This window comes from Cariama cristata, unplaced genomic scaffold (assembly GCF_000690535.1).
Source record: "Cariama cristata isolate BGI_N322 unplaced genomic scaffold, ASM69053v1 scaffold26622, whole genome shotgun sequence".
In the NCBI taxonomy this organism is placed as follows: Eukaryota; Metazoa; Chordata; class Aves; order Cariamiformes; family Cariamidae; genus Cariama; species Cariama cristata.
Genome location: NW_009605005.1, coordinates 485 through 6852, shown reverse-complemented (window position 1 = coordinate 6852; position 6368 = coordinate 485).

Sequence of the window (6368 nt, the reverse complement as noted above, 5' to 3'; positions counted from 1 at the left end):
ACTTTATTTGATGAGGCAGAAGGTTATAGGCAGTCTTTAGAAAGTAATAATGCTTAGTAAACTTGAAAAACATTTTCCAGACAAACTATTTATTCACTGAAACATACAAAAGACTTTTCCCCCTCATCATGAGATTGAATCAACACTAAATTTGACGGGCTATTATGGTAGAATATTATCGTTTTGTTTCGCCTGAAAAAAACCCAAAACCCAATAGGAAGTTTTAACAGCAAAGTATTTATTTTAAAATAATACTCCAAAAGATTTAATTTTTAAAAGTTTGAAATGAAATGCATAATTGTTTTCTATTTCAGGTTTTTAGTCAGATATGCTATTACGATTTTTATACCTTGCTGAGAAAAATGAAATTGCACCAAGTCAAAACATTGCTTCCTCCTTTAGTAAAGGCAGGCACTAAGGCTTCACACAACTGTCATAGTGAGAACTCACAGCACTTTTTACACAATAATTCACCAATGAACAAGCCTTTCAGAGAGATTTAAGTACAATCAAACCCAAAATAGGGTAAAACTGAAGACAGAGAGATCAGCAGTTTTGCCAATGAACTAAGAGGAGAACAGGTAATACAACTTCTTCCTTACCTGAGTTCCTGGCTCCTTGCACCAACAGTGGCAGCTTAGAAAGAGATGAAGGCCTACAGAACAATTATTTTGTTCATTCCTTCACTGTACTGTACGTAGAAAAACACTGTTTATTCTGGTCTGTGAGCAAAACTCCAACTAATCAATATATCAGAAGCATATCAACAGCCATATAAATGTAAGTACATGAGAGATCAACAACACTTCCCAATATGTCTGGTAACCTGTGTGCATTGCAATCAACAAAAAAGCTACCTTATTAACTTTGCAGACTGGTGTGACCTTGGTGTGGTTTGCTGCAGGTTGGAGGTTTTGTTTGATTTGGTTATCCGTTAATGAAGGCAGATCTGGTCTAGTGGGAGAAATGATGAGAACAAAATGACCTCTCCACCAGCACCACCAGAGATATGTTCTAGGGAATCGTGGAGGAATAGCTCTTTGCACAAATGCAGCTGCTCAATATGAGCTGAGGGGAATAAAAATACCTTTGTGTTAGGCCATAATGGCTCAATGCACTGCAGGTCTCCTTGTGCTGCCCAATAGAGCTGCACAACCCCTCTGCTGTCAGTTTGAAGGCAAGAAAGTGAGAACCTTGTAAGACGGCACATGCTCTGAATTCATGATTGCTTTCGCTAGGAAACAGGCGACAGAGTTCACGCCAGGGCGAAATACCTGCCTGCTGCTGCACCCTCTCTGCAAAAGTGGGCCTCTCAGAGAAAGCAAAAGTCCCAATAGAATCATAGAATCATAGAATCATTATGGTTGGAAGAGACCTCAAAGATCATCAAGTCCAACCGTATACCTGATGCCACCCTGTCCACTAAACCATGTCTTGAAGTGCCACATCTAAACGTTTTTTGAACACCTCCAGGGACGATGAGTCCACCACCTACCTGGGGAGCCTCTTCCAATGCTTAACAACTCTAACAGTGAAGAAGTTCTTTCTAATGTCGAGCCCGAACCTCCCCTGGCGCAACTTGAGACCGTTTCCTCTTGTCCTATCACTAGTTACTGGGGAGAAGAGCCCAACCCCCACCTCGCTACAACCTCCTTTCAGGTAGTTGTAGAGGGCGATCAGGTCTCCCCTCAGCCTCCTCTTCTCCAGACTAAACAACCCCAGCTCCCTCAGCCGCTCCTCGTAAGGCTTGTTCTCCAGGCCCTTCACCAGCCTTGTTGCCCTTCTCTGAACACGCTCCAGCAGCTCAATGTCCTTCTTGTAGTGAGGGGCCCAAAACTGGACACAGTATTCAAGGTTCAGCCTCACCAGCGCAGAGTACAAAGGGATGATCACTTCCCTAGTCCTGCTGGCCACACTGTTTCTGAGACAGGCCAGGATGCTGTTTGGAGGTTGTTTACATTTGAGGTTGTTTACAGCTCTTTGCCTTTTGCCCTCCGTGGTGAGATCTGGGCACACAGTGACCCAGGGAAGTGCTGCCAGCAAAGAGCTGCTGGGAGCCTCCGCCCTGCAGCACAGGCACCACCCCGAGACTGAGGTGCCAGGGCAGGATTTAAAATGGAAAGTGAGAGAATACACCTGTGCAGAACAGAAACAGCAATGACAAGCACAAACCAAAGAAGTAGTTTGCCCTAAGAAAAATAATCAAAGTCTGGAACAGAACCCAAAACCTCCCAAACACCTGGCATGGGTCCCACCCAGAGGGCAACGCTGCATTGAATCCCCGTCACTCCAGCAGACTGGCAGAAACATGACAAGATGTCAGAGTCCTCAAAAAGTATTTCCCAATTTGTTGGGACCCAAGGTCATATATATCCTTGAAAAAGAAAAACGACTTAGAGCTTCCTCCATAGCTTAATTTTCCAGTTGCCTTACATTTTTTTTATTTTTATTTTTAATTCTGAGTTTGGCCAAGGAAGTGTTGTTACACAACTTGAGGACACAATTAGCAAACTGATGTTCTGCCAGATCCTTATTACATTGTGTAAGCTTGTCATAAGAAATCAAAATAGTCATCACTCTGGCTCCATGGTTGCTGCTGGGTGGGATTTGTAAAGTTATGTGAAAGATACTGGTTTCTACCTTTCAGAGAGCACCTCCTAGTCCTCAGCACTTCCAGCGCACTGAGGGTAGTCCCTGCAGCCCCAACAGGAACCCAAACAGGAGATTTCTGGCTTCTCCCAGGCTTATAGAAACAAAATACAGCCATGAGCTGCAAGTCAGTGTTTGGAGTAGTATAATGCAGATGGCTAAAAGCTTCTAGCTGAGAAACTACCTTTATACTTTTTCTCAACAGGATGACAAGGAGTTACTAAAAAAGTTTATAAATTTTAAAATGATGGCAAGGAAAGGGCACTTCACACACTCTGCAAGCAGTCTGTGCCATTCATAATCAAAGAATAAGCTAGCAGACAAGCACCATGTTAGCGTTAACAGAAATGTTAGGTGCAGACTGGCACTGGTAGACTTCACACCAAAGTGAGGGCTTGAGGGCAGTGCGAGTATATTGATGTAGAATCCTTAGATGGAGGTTCTTGTGAACTTAACTCAGTTGCCTGGAGCTGATGGACCACAGCAGCAAAGAGCACTGCTTGGACTAACTCACATTTTGGCAAAGCTGCATGCAACTGCTGATGTGCCCTAGGAGACTGTCAGCTCATCTGCAAGCAGGTGAGCTGATCAGAGGAATGAAGGGTCTGGACCAGGACAACAAAGATGGCACTCATGTAACCAAAGTGACTAGAGAAAGGAGCTTTTCCCGAGTGTAGCAGCTCACCTCGTGACACTCAAGGACCACTCCCCATATACGTACCTCAGTTCCCCACAGGCTTTTTCTATAGGATATCCTCAGAGCAATCTCACACACTTCTGCCCCAGCTGGAGATCAGCACTTGCATATGTGCATCCTTCCCTTATACGATAGGATGTGTGAGGGCATCTGAGCAGCAGGCAATACCCTAGTGCTGACACTCCACTCTGTATTCACTTTCTGTCTTTATAGTCAGCTACTCACAAGGTTTCCTCATGACCTTTTAAAAGTATAAGAAATCGAGTAAGTCTCCTTAGAGATACAGACAGTTATAAATTTAGTCAGCAATATGGCAAGTGATGGCTGATGTAAACAAGGGTGCCTTCTAGGACTTATTTTCACATGGAAAAGCAACAGCACCAAAAGATGCTCTTCCTCTGGACTGCATTGCTGCAGGCTTTCAGCCCCATACGGTGCTGTGCCTTACCGAGTCTCTGGTCTCAAGGTCTGGTGCAGTATTCCCTGAAGACCAAAGCACTATCACTGGCATCAAATTGGGAGCAATCCAGAGAGGTCAGTGTATAGATGCATGCCCTTTTCCAACACTCAGACTTTGGGAGCATCTATGCACTTATCCATGGCCTCAATTTCATTATTTCTGCAGGAAGTATGTCTCCAGCAAAACAAACATAACATCCCTTCATCTCTGCTGCTATGTGTTTATAAAAGATCATTTTTCAAGAAGGGAGAAATGCTATCTCAAAGAGAGCAGAGAAATTCAATGAGTATTCTGCCTGATATTGTAGTGCTTCTAGCTGGGTTTCACAAGGTCATGCCTCATCTATTTCATCCTGTATTTAATTCCTCCTACTCAGAAAAATCATATTAACCTCCCAAGTCACCCTCTAACCCCACTCTGAGAGCAGCCTGTGTTCTCACCCCAAGTCTCTGCTCAAGGGAGAAAGTCTAGAACAGTAAAGGGAAAAGAGCAGAAGGAAGGGGGCAAACACCACAACATTTTCTGGGAGATAAGCAAACCAGAAGTCAAACAGCTTTTCAATTTAAGTGACATCCCCTGGTGCTCTCCAGATCCGCTAGGTGCAGAGACAGGAAAAACCATTCATATTGTCCCATAAAGTTCACAACTGTGAACTGTTACCTCCTGCTTCCAGTTCTTTAGATGATGAATAGCAAGAGTTTACTGAACTGTACCCCTCATCTCACACAGATCTTGCAGATATGGCTTCAACTGTCTGCTCTCTGACAAAGTCTGGAGTTTTAAGAGCATAAACTGATAGTATTGACTATACATCTTCTTCCCCTCAAAATCTTCCTGAAAACAAAGTACAAGAGAATCTCTCATCCTTACATGGCAGATTAAAATTTAATATCAGGCTGGACTGTGAGGAAAATACATTTTGCACTTAATTCAATAATTCAGTGAGGTATTTTTCCTCCTCTTTAAACATTTGTCACCCTATATGCCCCCCATGAGAAGGGATATTGAAACAAAAAAGATGAAGGCACCTTTAAGCATGAAAGACCATCTGAATGGCTTCAATACTGAGATGTTTTGACATATCTTGTGGCAATAAGAAAAGTGAACCATAAAATATCTTATTTACTCTGTCCATTATGGGGCTGTCTGATGACAGGGGTGGCACTGCCTCTGGCATGACACAGCGGTGGCAGGCAGCCCTGCCTGCAGCCGGACGCCTGTCACTTGTCCTCTGCTTCACCAGGAAACCCACGCCGCTGCCTCCTCCCTGGCTGCTGCCGCTGGTCTGAAGGAGAGGTAGGCTTGAAGAGCAGAGGCAAAGGCTTTGAGAAGAGGGGTTGTGTCAGCATGGAGGATGCTGTGAAACAACAGCACCTATGGAGAAAACCAATTTCTGTCCAAAGATTGTGTTAGCAGATTCAGATTTTATGCTGCAGGATTTGAAAGCATTGAGTTGCAGCTGCCCCCTCCGGCTGCTTTGTCGAATGAAGTCAGGCATTCCCCCTCTTATACAGAATTTGCTGCTCCTTGACATTAATTAACATGCTGGAAGTATTTGGTTCATCAGTAGTAGCCCAGGACTCAGGACTTCATCGTGGCGGGGGTTGGTGCCAAGGTCACTCTGGGGCAGTAGCAAGCAAAACTGGCCACTGCTTCTGAAAATGTGTGCAGGTGGCTTTGCTCTGGATCAGGCACAGTTCAGGGTGTTTAGCTCTGAAAAGCACATTCACTGCTTGAATCACAAAAAAGACCCAGCATAAGCCTTGTTTGCTGAGCCTCAGCCCTGTTGCTTGCACCCCATGCTAATGGGTGGGCTGGAGCCAAGGAGGGAAACCCCAGCCCAGCACCTTCCTTCATTTCTATGCTTTCAGGCTACTGTTTTTTCACTTCTTCATCCCACAGATCACTTGGAAATTAAAATAAGACTTTTCACCTTTAGAGGCCACGTTGGATTTCATCCCCATTAACACCCAGCTACTGCTCTGACGGGCTGAATCACGATTATGGGATTACCCAAGCACAACTGCAGCACAGGCGCATTCCCCCAAAGCAGCAAACGCACTCCTTCTGCCAGGGGCTGAAATGCTTAAAAGTGGGTTTTATCTAGCACATAGTGGGAAAAAAAAATTCTGGGGAAACTAAATCCCAGTTTCCATGCCTGTAAGGCATCTTACCAGCAGAGAAGAGAGTAGGGAACCAACCAGAAACATTGCATACAGGCATGCCCTCAGCACTCAGCCACTTCACCTCCTCATTGACAGAAAGTCAGACCTTTGCACAACACGCTGCTTGCCAAACAAGCCACCAAGAAAGGAGGAAGCAGCATCTGAATGAAGAGAGTCTGAGCTGGTCTATTCAGAATCATAGAATCATTATGGTTGGAAGGGACCTCAAAGGTCATCAAGTCCAACCATATAACCAATCCAGCATGCCTGCTAAACCCACCAAACCATGTCTCGAAGCACCACATCCAAAAGTTTTTTGAACACCTCCAGGGATGGTGAGTCCACCACCTACCTGGGGAGCCTCTTCCAATGCTTAATGACTCTTACAGTGAAGAAG